The sequence below is a fragment of the Cyprinus carpio genome, chromosome A11 (assembly GCF_018340385.1).
Source record: "Cyprinus carpio isolate SPL01 chromosome A11, ASM1834038v1, whole genome shotgun sequence".
NCBI classification, from domain to species: Eukaryota; Metazoa; Chordata; class Actinopteri; order Cypriniformes; family Cyprinidae; genus Cyprinus; species Cyprinus carpio.
Window position 1 is genome coordinate 15,801,385 of NC_056582.1, and position 15,831 is coordinate 15,817,215.

Consider the following 15,831-nt stretch of genomic DNA (forward strand, 5'->3'; position numbering starts at 1 on the left):
GTTGAATGGTAGTAAATGCAGTTGCATATGAATGTTCACATGCACTCAAAAAGGATGCATTCAAACTTTAAACTTCCTGTGGGCCAGCCTTATCCCCCCTCTGGCCAGGAACATTGCAGTTGCCCCCACCCCACCAGTCTCAGCACACATAGGCATTCCTCTCGGATCACTGCTTTTGCCCTCTTTATTCCCATTCTGTAGCTGCTCCGACACCTGTTCCGTCACTCTTTCTCAGCTCCTCATTAACAGCGTGTGATATTAATGGGAGGTGAACGCTGGTTCTCCTAAAAGTCCTGCTCAGCTCCGGCGTCCACATGCAGACCTGATTTGCATGCCAATTCACCCCCCCTCCACCCATAGCTTTTCCCAGGCCACTGCTTAGCCAAGCCAGTGAATTAAACCCTCTGTCCCTATCTCTCCCTTCTTTCTCTTTCTTTCTTTCTTTCTTTCCCTCTCTCTCTGTCTGTCCAGCTGACCATGTGCACCTGGGCGTGATATGTGTGCACTGAATTGCTCAGTCATACTGGCCACTTTCTGCTCTGTGCCTGTTTTCTTCTTTTTCTACTTTTTTTCCCCCTTTGAGCTTCATTATGATCAGTGGAGGGGCATAAATCACTCATCAGCTTTGTTTAGAGTCGTACACAGAGCTAGTGCTCTGGCATTTTCTTTGCATGCATGCATGCACATGTGTTTAAGTATAAAAAATGCCTCATGCATGTTTTTAAGGCACTTGTTGATTGTCATATTATTTAGAGACAGCCAGAAACTAAAGGAAAACATGGAAGAAGATTGCACATTTTAAATTAGACCGATCTTTACACTCCAGTGCTCACATACACACACACACACAAATTGAATTCCTTTTTTTTCTTGCTTGCTTCCTGTCTTTGTCTCTTTCAATGAATGTTGGCATTGAAGACTTTCTTAAAGAATGACTATGTCTTTTAAAGGCTGCAGAGCCATAACCCTGTGTCCTTTAGAATCTTAGAGAATGCTCCTCCACTTGTGTGGTATTGTCTGGTGTTCTGTGGATATAGGAATGTGCCGCAATATAGAACAATAGTCTTTTCTACTAGATTTGCCTCTCAGGTAGAGCTCGACACATTAAGTATTGAAAAGCCAGAGGAAAAATCGCTCCTTTTTCCAGTTGCCTAGCATGTACTTAAGTTAGTATTTTAGTTTAGTTTAATTTAGTTTAGTTTAATATGAATAGACATACACTTACCTTAAAAAGAGACTTTATGTACTTTCTTGGATTTACAGTGAGCTGTCACAATATTTTTATTTTATTTAATTTGAATTAAATTGAAATGCTCAGTACTCTATTCATATGTTGGCAGGAATATCCAATTGTCATAAACATTAACTGTAAATTTGTGTTGGCAGTGAAGTGGTTACCTATAAATTTATTATACGATCACCCTGGTTTTAAAGTCGCACTTTATTCAGTATAAGCCAGCTGCAGCACATTTGATTGTGACTGTGATAAACGCACATTTATTTCAAACAGTACAATTAAATTCTAGGTCGGAGGAGGAAATCATAAAGCTAAATTATGTATCACATTTGTGAATAGGCTGTCATGGTTAGTTTTGTTTTGAAAAAAAAAAAAAATATATATATATATATATATATTGTTTTTTTTATTAATGGCTGTATTGTTTGTGGAATGTAGTTAAACAGGTTTGGAAATGGTGTCTCTTTCTTCAACTAGGCAATTGTAGCAGACTGTGTACCCAGATAGCCTGTGCTTTGTCTTTGATAAAGCACCTTATTTGATGGTGCTGCTTTGCTTTGCCAAAACAATGCTGAATGACTCTACTAGCCATTTTTTATTGCCAGATTTTACTGACACTTTTATTATAGTCCATCTTTCATTAGTAGAAGAGGGTGTAAACAGGAATACACTGCCCAATAAATATGCACACTGTTCCATTGCTTAATCAATGTTTTTTGGCACGTTTTTATAATTTCCAAGATAGTCTTTAAAGTTAGAACAAGATTTAATAGTTAGACATCAGGCTACTTGTTTTGTCTGTACAGTGCTTAAGCACTTAAAGCATTAATGTTAACTGTTTAAATGATGCACCTTAAGGTCTAGTCTTAAAAATTCTTTACTGGTCAAAACACCAATCTTTTTATGCTTTTTGCTAGATAAGCAAACCAAACCTCTAAATCACCTTAAGTGACTGTAATCGACCAAGAGCAAAGATTGAGGAATGTGAACGAGGGGCCATTTCACATGCAAGAACATAGACTCTAAACTTTAAACAAGCAATCTGTCTGCGCATTACACAGGTCTTAAGCAAACGTTTATGTGTGTTTTAAAGTCGAAGACTAAGTCTGTCCTTTGCTAACTCTTTTATTGGATAATTTCAGGTGACAGAGTGGCTTGTTGGACAGACTTGTGCCTGTTTCTGCTCAGGGGAAACTTCTTACCCTTGCCCTTCCTGGCGATCAATTACCCAAGTATTTTGAGCCCCTGTTTTGTTTGCAGGCTTGCAATATTATACCACTTTCAAGGTTGCTTAGCCTCACGTCTGCCGTCTGAATGAGCTGTTGAGCTGTGCTCCTCCAGGAGTAGAGGGAGTGAGCTCCGTCCTGAAAGCCTCCATCAACTCGATCGCTTAGAAGCACCGAAATCTAAGTGCACTTGACTGACCCCTTCATCACAGCAGCTCCAGCCCACACAGTCGTCCAGCACGGATCCTGAATTATGGAGCTGTCTCTGTGCAAGATCTGTTTGAGGGCTTAACTCTTGATTCATACCATTAGATAAGAAATGAGGCCCATCAGTTGTACAACTGATTAGATTCACTGATGTCTTTTAACTGTCTGGGATTTGAAGATCAAGCGGCATTCTCTTCATCTAGAAGACTTTTTCTTTGTGTCTAAGTCATTATGTCGCAAGACCAAAGTAATTAAAGAAATACAAGTGTGGTTTGTGTTGGATGGTGCTTCTGTGATATTTAAACAGTTCAAATTTCACATGGGTGTCGTACACCTCAGCTGTTAGTAATTCCGTCTAAGGGGGTTTACGGACCGAGACTCATCAGTTATAAGGGCTTCCAAGGAAAGTTCATGATAAATTTGCTGCCCTATATATTGTGCTTCCCTCTCCGCAGCTGCACTGAGATCTATCCCAGAAATCTTGCACACTCATGGGCCTCTTTCCTCACTTCTGTTCCACAAGCCTTGAATTAGTGCTAGACATATAAGAGCCCTCAACGGGTTTAAACTCTGTCATTTGGCTCAAGTATCTAAGTAAAACTAAAGCTAGTTTCCGTCCAGAGTGGCATAACAGGTCAATCTAATGACCTGAAGCACTTTTTGTTTGTCATTTTCTCGAATTTTGTTTGGGTTTGACTTTTGAAGTCTGGGTGGTGCAACAGGCTAGGAGATGCATAACGGTCCAGTGCATGCGGCCTGCAGTGGAGGCCGCCCCAGAGGCTCTTGTTTATAGTTCCCAGAGGACCACAGGGAGCCATAATTCATCCCGGGATGACGAGCAAACTCATGGGGCTGGAATCTGGAACGAGACGGCACTTTTTCTTTCCATTCGTTCTCGGTTTTCCCTTTAACATGCAACCTCTTGGTGGGTGGGTCACGGGTCTGAAGTGTAATGCTGCTTTTCTCCCCGGGTCAGGAAACATGATGGAGCAGCAACTGATATGGTCCACCTATAAAAAGTCCCGAAGAGATAAAAACATCAGTCTGTGGTCTGGATAACAGCTTAAAGGCATTGCTTCTGTCAGCCCTCAAGAATAATTGTTCCATTCTATCGTTCTTATCTGTAACACTGTTTCTGTATGCATATAGCCCCTCCACCATTTTTTTTGCAACCTCATCACACTAATAATGCTATTTTTTCTTTATTAATGTTGATTTGTGGTTTAATAGAGACTATTATGGATAGAAATGAGAAGCTTTGCATTGATTATACATTGAAACCCTGGTCTAACCCTGCTGACAAATATCAATAAAGTGTGTTTTTGGCAGACAGCACTCCATCGACTGGCAAGAGATCATCTCGTCTCGTCAGACCCCCTTAAAACTCTCTTTTAATGCCATTGTGCATGTCCCTCCTCAAAGTATCGACAAGAAAATCTACCCTTATGTCTTTCATGGATCTCACTCTCAGTCGAAAGAAACCATTACCTATTATCAAGTCTGAGAATCGACATTAACAAGGAACAGTTCATAACTGCAGCTGCAGGTAATAAAGAGAGCCTTTTGTAATGAAGCCACGGCATTATGAACATATTGAGTATCAGCAGCACACTCCGTACTGTAGCAGATTGAATAATTTGCACTTGGGAGATGGTTATGGATTACGCAGGGGGGTAATTTGAAGGTGTGATCCAGCTCAGCAGGTCAGTACTTTTAATTTTTCTTTATCGGGTGTAAAAGCTGTTGCTCTAAATGGCTTCTCATCATGCCTTCGCTGAGTCGCAGTGCTGATTAGCACACGGCAATTATGCTAGGTGTTAATGTTAACTGTGATGTCTCTGTAAACTGAACATATGCTCACAGGATGTTTTTCCAGATTCATATTTTTAGACTCAAGCCTTATTGTTTGTTTGATGCTTGGCTTTGGTTCATTTTACTCCAAGGTTAGTGGTGATGACCCTTTTTAAATGAAAAACAGATGCCACTGACTCCATCCAAGCACACACTGGATGTTCAAAATTATCAGTGCATGACTTCTTAATCAGCTATACTCTGTGGTACATTGTGCTATATATATATATATATATATATATATATATATATATATATATATATATATATATATATATATAATTTTTTTTGCGCTAACATTATTTGAGTTATATTTTCAACAACTGAATGTCATTGGACTTGGTTAAACTCAGTTCATATTTAATATTGCTTTCTAGATTCTTTAGTTTAGTTTGTGGCCTTGAAAGTTTGATAGTATTTTGCATCCTTAATAATTAACAGTTATAATTTTGGATGTTTAAAAGGATATTTTCAGTCAACCATCAGTGATTTTCTGTGTTTAATGCAAAGCATAAGTGTATTCCATAAGTAATGCAAAATAAAATCTGACTCACATTAGTTCCATTTTGTGTGTTCTTTTGGAACTATTATATTTCAAAACTCTTTGGAGCATCATGTGTTCATGTTGAAAAACACTGGTTCAATTCACTGGTTTTAATGTGAACAAGAGGGAAAGGTAATTGTCCCCTCCACAAACATGGTTTCTCATGCACATGGCCGCTAAAAAGAAAGCCCACAAGATATTGACTTATCTCAGAAATCGTTTCATATTAGATCAATTAACATGTAGTAGAGAGTGGTCAAGCATGCTCAGTGTCCAGCCAATTTGATTGCTTAATGTGAATTTCACTGAAGGAGCTCAGATACGTGAGACTACTGCATATGAAGAAATTAGTTATTTATTTGGCATTCATTAAACATTTAAAGCTCCATATTTCTCGCCTCATCAGGAAAGAGCTGAGATCATGTTTTTACCATGAGCACTTAATTGCCCTAGAATTTAAAGGTGCTGTATGTAAGATTTTGACTCTACTAAAGCATAAAAATACCATAATATGTTTGCAGATATTTAAGAAACATGCTAAGTTAACATACTTGTTTATCTGAAAAACAACGCTACAGTCAGTTATTCTCCTTTGAAAATGTGCGTTCCGGGCCAGAATGTCGGTCTCTGTTTTGGTTTGTGAAACCCGCCCACTGCCAGTTTACCCAATTGTATTTCGGCACCCAGGGTTACCAGTTGGCAGAAAACACAGCGCATTTCATTTCATTCATCGTCAAGTGCGCTCATTCCAGTTTGTGTCATCAACCTGGCAACAAGCATGTGCGTCAACTCTGAGGAGGAGGGGCCGGGTGAAAAAAACCCTCTCCAATATTTTGAATTAAGACTGCAATACGTAGTTCAACCACTCGGTGTCAATCCTACATACAGCACCTTTAAATCCTGTTCCAAATGTCCATCTGTTGAGGATTTCTGATGGATTTTGAATCAGAGTATTAAATATTAACATTACATATTTATTCATAAAGAGATTAAATGTCTAATCCATATTTTTTTTATTAAAAATGCTAATTTTCTTTTGATATTTATTTTCTTTTTTTTTTGTTTAATTTTCATGTTCTAATGTGAAAGGTAATTGCATATTTAACAGTTTTAGTGAACAACCATCATATGAAGTGCTAGCTAACATGCGTTAGAATGTCTGTGCCTCCACCATCTCTATCCAGCCTCAGGGTGCTGTGACATCACAACCACTCGAACACCAGACCTCCAGGTTTGAATGGTGCTGTTTTCCCTCTCTGTCAGAGTGGAGTGTCTTCTGAGGTGTTAGATGGCCACAGGCCCCATTCTGCATGACGTGAAGTGTTCACTCTCATAAGTGTTTAATGACACAGCTAAAATGCAGTGTAGGTGAGAGAAGCATCCATATTTGACCTTTACCCTCTTTATATTAATAAAAGCCTGCTTCTGTCCACCTTTTTGTTGTTATAGATCTCAGACTAATCATTTTTGATTTTTATAGTATGTTTATTATGCTATCGAAGTAATTGAAAATGTAATAGTGTTATATAGCAAGAATTTAGCATGATCCCAAATGTGTTTACATTTATGAGTTCTAATATGCCATTGCAGCCTCAGTAATTGTTCAACTGGTAGAGCATGGCACTAGCAACACCTAGGTCAGGGGTTCAGTCCACTGGCTAAATGTATTGAATGCACTGAGAGTCACTTTGGATAAAAGCATCTGCCAAATGCATTAATGTAAATGCGTGACAGTGTAACTCTTGTCCAAAGCTAGCAGAAGGAGATCAAACCTGTTTGAGGTTAACCCTGCGAGTCTAGGAAAGTCTAGCGTCCCTTATGGCCAGATTTAAATATTCAAAAGGATATCAGAGAGAGGAAACCTTTAGCCGCACGTCTCCTTCACTCTTATGAATATTTATCCATCTGCATACATTTATCCATCTGGAACATAACAGGGTGTTGTAGAGCAGCGTCTGTTTCTGACAGTTCGCGAGCAGCCCATCTGTGGCTTCCTCCTCCAAGAAATCATTTTTGGCTTGCATGGAGGACTCGTAAAGGTTCCTGGGAGTCCCATCTCAATGAGAAGATCCCGGCACAGAATCACGCTGACTGTTAGCAAATTTTACTGATTGTTTTAGAGGGTCTTTTAGCTCATAAAATGGGTAATAAACCATTGTTTTGGCAGGTTGATGACCAAGCGGAATTGACTGTTAATGTAATCACATGTGCAAAGAGAAAGTTTATTTGGTGATGGTCATTTGGACAACAATTATTGTGGTCATGTTTGGTTTTCATTGCAGAACGCTGAAGAAAGAAGCTCTTGGATGCATTATATTTATGTGCGCCCTGTTGGGGTTCAATACATCAATACATACATTAGAATACATTACATTGCTCATACCTGTAGGTCAACCTGAAAAAAGGTCCCCATGTGTAACTCTTCCTTCGAATCCATAGTACAGTATCTCTATTCTGCTGTCACAATGTAGATTAAGTCTGAAAACTGCATCTCTGGTCATTAGTCACTGAGACTAGAGCATATATCCCTTGTTCAGAGCGCCCACGCTGTATAAGCAGCTCAGGAGAGTCATATCCCTACCACGCTCAGCCAGAAGAAAGGCATCAGCATGTATTGCAGACTTCCAAACCACACAGCTGTGACAAATTGGATTCCTCTGTGTTCATGCGTGCACAATGTTAAATTTTTTAATCGTTATTGCTTTGGTCTATGACCTTTGGGCAAGGAGTTGGATGTGTGCAGTTGTCATTTTCATCAATTGGAAGTGTGATGATGTTTCTGAACCTGTCAGTTTGATGCAGAGATTTTTCATGCTTGTTTCCCTCACAGGTATTTTTGCTGTGATGCAACATAGTCAGTAGGAGTTGATCTTGCATATGAGGATGCTGTCTATTCCTGGAAATGTCAGCTTTCTGTTAGAAATAGGGCTGCAAGTTTTGGAACAAAAATCCTATTACAAATAGAGTGATTATGATTTGAACTGCGATAAGACAAACATTTAACATCTGGTATTGCTGCTTATTAGATATCAAGGGAAAAAGACGAATGTAATAAATTTGTTGTACAAGTGACATTGCATGATGTTAAATCCTCCAGCTTTTATTTTGGTGGAAATTTCTGTGTAGCTGGGAAAAAGTTTTAATACACTTATCTGGCCACAAAAGTGATACAAATTATGCAGCTGTGAAAATAAAGTAGACCTGGCACATTCAATTTTTTTTCACTCTTAATGTAAAAATTGCAGCTTTTTGCAGTTTAATAATTGTAATTTCAATTTTATTTCAGTTCCTTGCGCAGTCCTTTTAAATCAAAATCTTCCTGCTCACATTAGTATATTTATGTAACAAAACTGTAGAATGATTCATCTATGACACTTGATTTACATTGCAGCAGCTGTATGGGTTTTTAAATATGGTGATCTTTGAAAACCAAAACACATTAGCCCTTAGCATCTCACAAGTTGGCGGCACACCATCTAGCTTCCTTAACGGCAAAAACATATTTCGATACATGGAAAGACCACAGCACTTAAATGGTTGGCAGGAAGAATAGGATTTTGTAATCCTGCATGATGCAAGGTCCAGCATTTGTGCTCTGATCTGCTTTGGAATAGCGATCGTTTGGAAAGGCTGTTTGTCTGTCAGATCTCTCCGTCGTGTTGTCAGACACAGCCAATCAACTGAAGCCGGATCCTAACCCCGAAGAAAAAGGGCTTGAAGAAGAAAAAAAGCGAGTGTATGCGCAGCTTGCAATTACCGTTTCGTGGTCCCCTTGTGAGGCACATTCAAAGTAAATAATTAAGCTTTTCACCGAAGAAACATCAACCCATTTAAACAAGCTGCTAAAGAGGCACTGGGATTGATTTGAGGGACTGGCCTTGAGACAAACACAAATTAGAGAGCAGCCAAGGACATCTTACTTGTTTAGAGAATGTGTGTATGTGTGTGTCTGGGGCCGTACTTTAATGTGTGTGAGTGGGAGATAAAAAATGTGCATTGTTTTCCCGACTTTCTATATTGCTATAACTCTTTTTCAACCCTTAGTGTCTTGAATGATGTTCTAGTCGGCTATGTAAGGATGGAGAATTACTGTAGCTCATCCCGTGTTGAACCCTGGGAATTCAGAGCTACATCATTGTGTCAAGCAGTCAGGAATGCTCCACCGACTGTGTGGTAGCATATTTCACAAGGAACCGCGTGCTGCCAAAATCAACCGCCCGCTTCCTCTTCCTCGGAAACACACGGATACTCTCTGTTGGCTGAGTCCACTTTTTTTTCTGCCTGCCCTGCCACATCACTCCGCACTTCCCTACATCGTCTTCATTTTCATCATCTGACCCCTAAATTCAGCATTTAGTAGCCCAACAGTAATCTCAGAGCATTCATAAATCTCCACAAGAGAGCGTGACCTCTTAGTGGATCTGTCTAAAGTGCAGAAGATTCTGTTTTGTTTTTTTCAAGCCACTGAAGTAACGCTGGTGGGGTTAGGGTATGCGCCACCTTCATGGATTAAAGCCTCACACTCATGCATGTTCTGGGTGCAGTATGCTCTGGCATACGGACTCAATTACCTATGCAAAGCCATTATGTAATGCGCCGGTTATGTGCGCTCCACCTAATTGACCCTCGTTGTGCTGAAAGATTTCTGGATGGCTAGGGGCACGTCAGAGCTGTGAAGCAAAGCTCACTCATCATTCCAACCGCATGGGCCTCTGCCCTTCAACGTGACATATGAACGTCATTATCATGTACACATGCCACTCGGATAAAATGGTTTCTCCTGACCCTTCACTAAATTGCAGCCGGATCCCAGTGTTACATCGATCCTGCTTTAATTACCTCTTGTGTGGTTTCTTGTCGTATAGTAAAAGTACTTCCTTGTGCTGAATAGCGGCAACATAAATGTGGTTATCGGTCACATGCCCTAAATACTGGTTTCAATTCTAATGTGTTCCCGACCCAACTAGCTTAAATTTTTCAGGTGTGTCTCAGAGAGAACAGTGTGAGGTTACATGCCCATGAGGAACAAATGACTGTGTAGTTGAGATGACTCTAATCTGGGCTGGAGCATGTGCCTGGAGTTACAGACCTGTTTCTGTGCCAGGAAGACATACAGTACTGCTGCTGCTAATGAGGAAACATTTTGCTATCAAAGGATTTACAAATCTTACACCGTATTCAAGACAAAATGACAAAGAGAGCTGTTACTCTTAATTTTCTTAATTTTAATGGTACAGTGGGCTAATCTTAATCATTAGCCATTATTTTGTGTCAGAATAATGAGGCACATTGGAAATCAGTATGGTGTTAGTGTCCAAAGTACTTCGTAACACTTTACAATAGTTCTATTTGGTAACATTAGTTAATACTGTGGCTAACATAAACTTATAGTAAGTAGCACTTTCACAGCATTTATCCATTTTGTTAATATTCTTTAAATTAATTTCTACTGCGTTTTTAGCATTTAAATTCATTATTATTTAAAAAAATATGTCAACAATGAATAAAAGTGCATACACTGGCATTCAAAAGTTATTGGTTGGAAATTATGCTCACCGAGGATGCATTTTTTTGACAAAAAATACAGTGAAAACAGTAATACTGTAAAATAGTATTTGTTTAAAATAATTTTTTTCTATTTTAATATATTTTAATTCGTTTATTCCTGAGATGGCCAAGCTGAAATTTCAGCATTATTTCCCCAGTCCTCAATGTCACATGATCCTTCAAAAATCATTCTAATATGCTGATTTGCAGCTCAAGAAACATTTCTTTTAATTATCAATGTATAAAACAGTTATGCTGCATAATCATTTTTGTGGAAAATACAATACTTTTTTTTCTAGGATTCTTTGCAAGTTCAAAAGTACAGCATTTTATTTTCAAATAGAATTGTCTTTACTGTTGCTTTTGATCAATTTCATGCGTCCTTGCTGAATAAAAGTAATAATTTCTTTAAAAAAAATCTTGATTCTTTTGAACAGTGGTATATATAAATTTACATTAACCAAAAACATTATTTTATTTTATTTTATTTTATTTTATTTTATTTGTTTATTAATTTTTTTTATTTTAGTTACTAAAATGAACAAATTTAGCCTTATTGTAAAGTGCTACCAGTGCTTCTAGGTGCTGGTTCTGAGTCACTGATGTGAATTTTGGCCTATTTGGAAGCCATTGCTTGTTTGAAGCACTGCCATGCTCTATTCAAGGGCGAGGTGAGGTTTTTTAGGCATTTGCTGCCAAAACATTTCAGTCAGTCTCTTATATCCACCTCTGCAAGTTTTAGAATAACAATACCTTAGTCTTCTGTCATAACTAGCCCACCCACCACCCACATAATTGAGTTAGAGTCAGCCCAGCCGGTTTCTCCGGAAGCATCCTCCTTAGAGATATCAGGGATTTAGGCAATAGAATTATCATCCAAAGTATTGCTATTTATCATTCCAAGTCAACATCTCTTGATGCAGATTTGGAAACAGGCCCAGATTCAAGGTCACTAAATGTACAGTATACATTATCTATGACTATGTGAAGTGGGTACACAGAGTCCAGTGCCTGTGCAACTAGAGTGTGTGTGTGACATTCTGCGGTCTACAGCTCAAACGCTAATCACCTCCCCAAATAAACAGACCCTCCTGTTAATGATCCATGTAGCCATTTTACATGGCAGCGGTCCCCAAATAACTTTCTGTGGCCTTTTTAAAAGTAGCAATTTTAACAGGTGCCACTTTTTCTGGCTCAGGAGCATAGCTGCTGACCAATCAATTTCCACGACAGCCTTGTGGTGAACAACTGGCCTATGTAACCTTCAGATGAAATGCCATGGTACCCTAAAACCTAAGGAAAACAAGGGCTGTGTTATTAATACTTAAAGCTTGATTCACAAACAAAGAATAATGTGTTTAGTTCACTTAAAGGTTTGTGAGTGTCATTCATTTTTCAATTCTTTTATGGAACACATAATTTTTTTAAATACTTAAAATTTGGACCACAAACTCAGGTAAAACATGACTAATATGAGCTAAATGTATGAGCAAAAGGTCTTGAACTCCATCATACTACACAAAGATTTCTTACCAAGCTGTCAGAAAGCTCCTCCTACCATCACATATTCACGTTGGGGAAATGCACAGCTTCAAAAAAATAAAAAAATAAAAAAAAACCTTCATTCCTGTTCAAAAGCTTAAACGCATGTATCCTCCTGGGTCTTACCATGGCTGAGATATGACTGTACTGTGACTCAAGCTTATTCATAGGTCCAGGATGGAATGTGTTGTCACCTCCAGACATGTTGTGAGTGTAAACACATCCAGTCCTCATGGTGCCTCATCCACCACTCTCTTCAAATAGTCCACAAGATAATCCTGTGGAGTACCTCATCACAGAAGATGAAGAGCTGGAAGCAAGACGTAGTGGTGAAGTATGGCCATAACTGCAGGGAGTCGTAAATCTCGAACTTGGCTCTGCGTAAGCAGAGGCCTCTGGTTGGGAGGGTTATCCATTGCACGGTAGAGGACAGGCAGTGCATCACTCTTCCAGACTGCGAAAGGAAGGAGCTTGTGAAAGTGAAAGAATGTTTACCAGTGGTGGACGAAGCATACAAATCTTTAATTTCACTCGAGTAAAAGTAAAAATGTATTTGATTTTTAATGTCCATAAATATTAAAAGTAAAAAGTACTGATCAATGAATGTTTATTTTGTAATTTTATTTAACACTTATATATTTAATCTTTTTATAATATATATTTTATTAAGTTCTACTGCTCAAAGTACCTGGGAGAGGGGAACTTGTTGTACACAATCAAAACATTAAATATATTAAAATATCAATTTAGGTTACCGATACTTCATGCATGCAAAGAAGTGAAAAAGAGTATATAAAACAGCATCGGAAAAATAACAAAATGTCTGTTGACAAGCAATATACTGTAAAAACAGACATAAAAAATAAAGAATTTTAACAATGCTATGCAAATATACTAGTTTGAAACTCATTTGAAACTGCAGTGGGGAAGATACATGGGCAGTTTTTGCATTCAAGTTATTTTAATGTTATTTTTCATTTTTGCATGGACATGTCCTCATTCAAAGTGGGTGACGATTTCTCCAGTTCAAAATAATGAAGAATGATGATAATGAATGTAGTGGCGTAAAAAGTACAATATTATGCTTTGAAATGTGGTGAAGTAAAAAATTATAATTTCTCAATATAAAACTACTCCGATAAAGTACAGATACTTGAAAAATGTACTTAAGTACAGTAAAAAAAAGTAAAAACACTGTCATTACTGTCGTCCTCTGATGTTTACCACACTTGCTAGTTAATGCACTCATGATGCTTTATAAAGGACCACATGCCCACAAGTATGGCATGAGGTTAGAAAATTCACTTTGCTACTTTTCCAATTACGTTGTTTATGACCTATAATTGCATTTTGATTTTTCCTCTGTGTACCAACTGAAAACTGATCACCATTTTTGGTTATGAATTTACATAGAGTCTAAGTTCCATGAGTGTGTGTATACATTTTAGGCTTAGTGATAGTCCAATGTAATTTAGCTTAGATTTGTGTGCCTTAGAGATGTAATATGTCCTTGTAAAATAAACATGGACACGTGTAGTTTGTTCATTGAATGCTTTGGTTTTTCCTGGAATATAATTCAGAGGGAATCTGAGGTATAGAGACATGCCCAAAAAGCTGCGTTCCTCCACACAGCCCCAAACAGTACGCTTACTGTTTTCCTTCAAAATCACTGTCGTTTTAAAGGCCCCTTTATAATTGCAACCAGCATTCAAAAGCACATTTAAAATGATCAAATAGCCTAATGCAAGATTAATGAAATTCTGTAAATGAATAAGTGTTTCCAATAGTTAAGACTAGTAATTATGCTGGCCTCAAGCTGAGCCTCTGAAAGATGTTTTGTACTGCGATGCTTGTAAAAGGAAGTCAGAACAGCTGCATCAGACTGTGATAAAACCCAAACTTCCTCTGTTTCTATCAAGCTCCTTTATCTAATTCCTTCCAAAGTTCAACAACTTAGTCTTACTCTAATTACTAGAGGAAATTAATTAAGCCATCAATGTGATAACATGAAATATTCACATGGGATGACTTACAGCCAATCTGAACTGAGAACTATCATCCCCATACCTCTGAGGACCCCAGACGGCAAAAAGTGTTCTCTTTGACCCCAATTACTTGATGTTCTTTAACACCAACTAATCAGTAGAAGTAGAGTAACTGGCCTCCAGTAACTATATTCTTTTCCCAACCTAGCAGTCTCAGCACAGATATAGTTGGTGAAAGGCTGGCTAATCTTGTTACTGGAAGGTCTGACCTGGCGTTGAACAGCTGTAATAAATAATTGAAGTAATCGTTATTTACTAATTTCTGCTGAACCAAATGGTCATCTTTCATCTGATTATAATTCTTCCATTTGCTATGCCACTTAAATCTGCAGATTATGTACTGCTCAGATACTATCATAAAATGCATGTCCCTATATTTCAATATTTCTAAACTGTTTTATCTAGGTGAGAAGAGTGTAGCAAATGTTTGATGTATATAGAGGGCTATTTATGAAGCTCTGTGAGTGATAACTGATTTAAAAACTATTTTATTCATGCAGAACATCCATAAGAGGCAGCGCTGCCTGTTTGGTGATTTCATAACTCCTTTTTACATTATTAGATTTTTGTTTAAAATGTGTGGGTTTAGCATCAGCGAAAGCATACTTCCCACATTTTTTCCACAAATATTATGGGAAGCAGCAGAATTATATTTTAGTCAATAATTGAGAAACTCAACTAGAATATGTTTTAAATCAGCTTTCAAATTAGCACACAGTATGAGCAAACCAAATTACAGTTTTTTAAGATTGCTTACACACTAAAATTAAAAATAACACACAGCTAGTGAAACCCTACACTCAAAGAGCAAAACCTCAGCCCAGATCTGCATAACTAAGCACATTCTCAGCCTCACACGTTTTGCAAAAAACTACACACATTGTTTTGCAAAGCACTAAACACACTTCTCTATATTAGACACAGAAATCTAACATTATGTCACTTCTTTGCCATTTCAAGACACTACTTTCCAAAATACTACACATATGATCCTATTGATCAAACAGCCATCTGGTGTGCGGACACTTAGGTGCTTAACTGTAAACTCAACAATCAAGGTGTAAGCACTATAAAAGTTAACAAGTGAATTTTTGTCTTCAACAAAAATGAAAGGCAGTGGTGCAGGACGAGGAATAGGGAGAAACATCTTTGGCCAGAGAGCTCTTTTGAATGTCCCAGGTCAACGTGGTGGTAACATCACAATCTATGCTGCAATCAGGCAGAATGGGGTCCTCCACTGGCATGCCAAAATAGGTCCTTACAACACTGACCACATACGTTTTTAGACAGACTAACCAGTGGACAGACTAGGTGTCTGGTTCCATTATTCCAGTACCTCCCACAACACTCTCCCTTCCTTTCCTTTTCCCCTTCTGCATGGCAGTGGAAGGTTTATGATCTCTGACGCTATGTTATACCCCTCATTCAAGCAATGGAGGAGGCCTGTGACCTTATAGAAGCAGAGTCTGTGTAAGGATGGATTCGCTATTTGAGAAGATTCTTCTCTCGCTGTTTTGCAAGGGAGGACATTGAGTGTGATATGGATGAAGTGGCCATACCCAGCCATATTAAGAGATGATGCTAAGGTGTTGTTTACTCATCTCCACAAAAGTTTTTGTACTGCTGTATATT

General features: G+C 38.2%; 1 protein-coding gene across 1 annotated transcript in view; it reads left to right on the plus strand.

Moving 5' to 3' along the window:
* The window catches only part of LOC109072073 (ephrin type-B receptor 2-like), a 144,282-nt gene that overhangs the window by 41,192 nt on the left and 87,259 nt on the right, over nucleotides 1-15,831 (plus strand). The window lies entirely within an intron of this gene.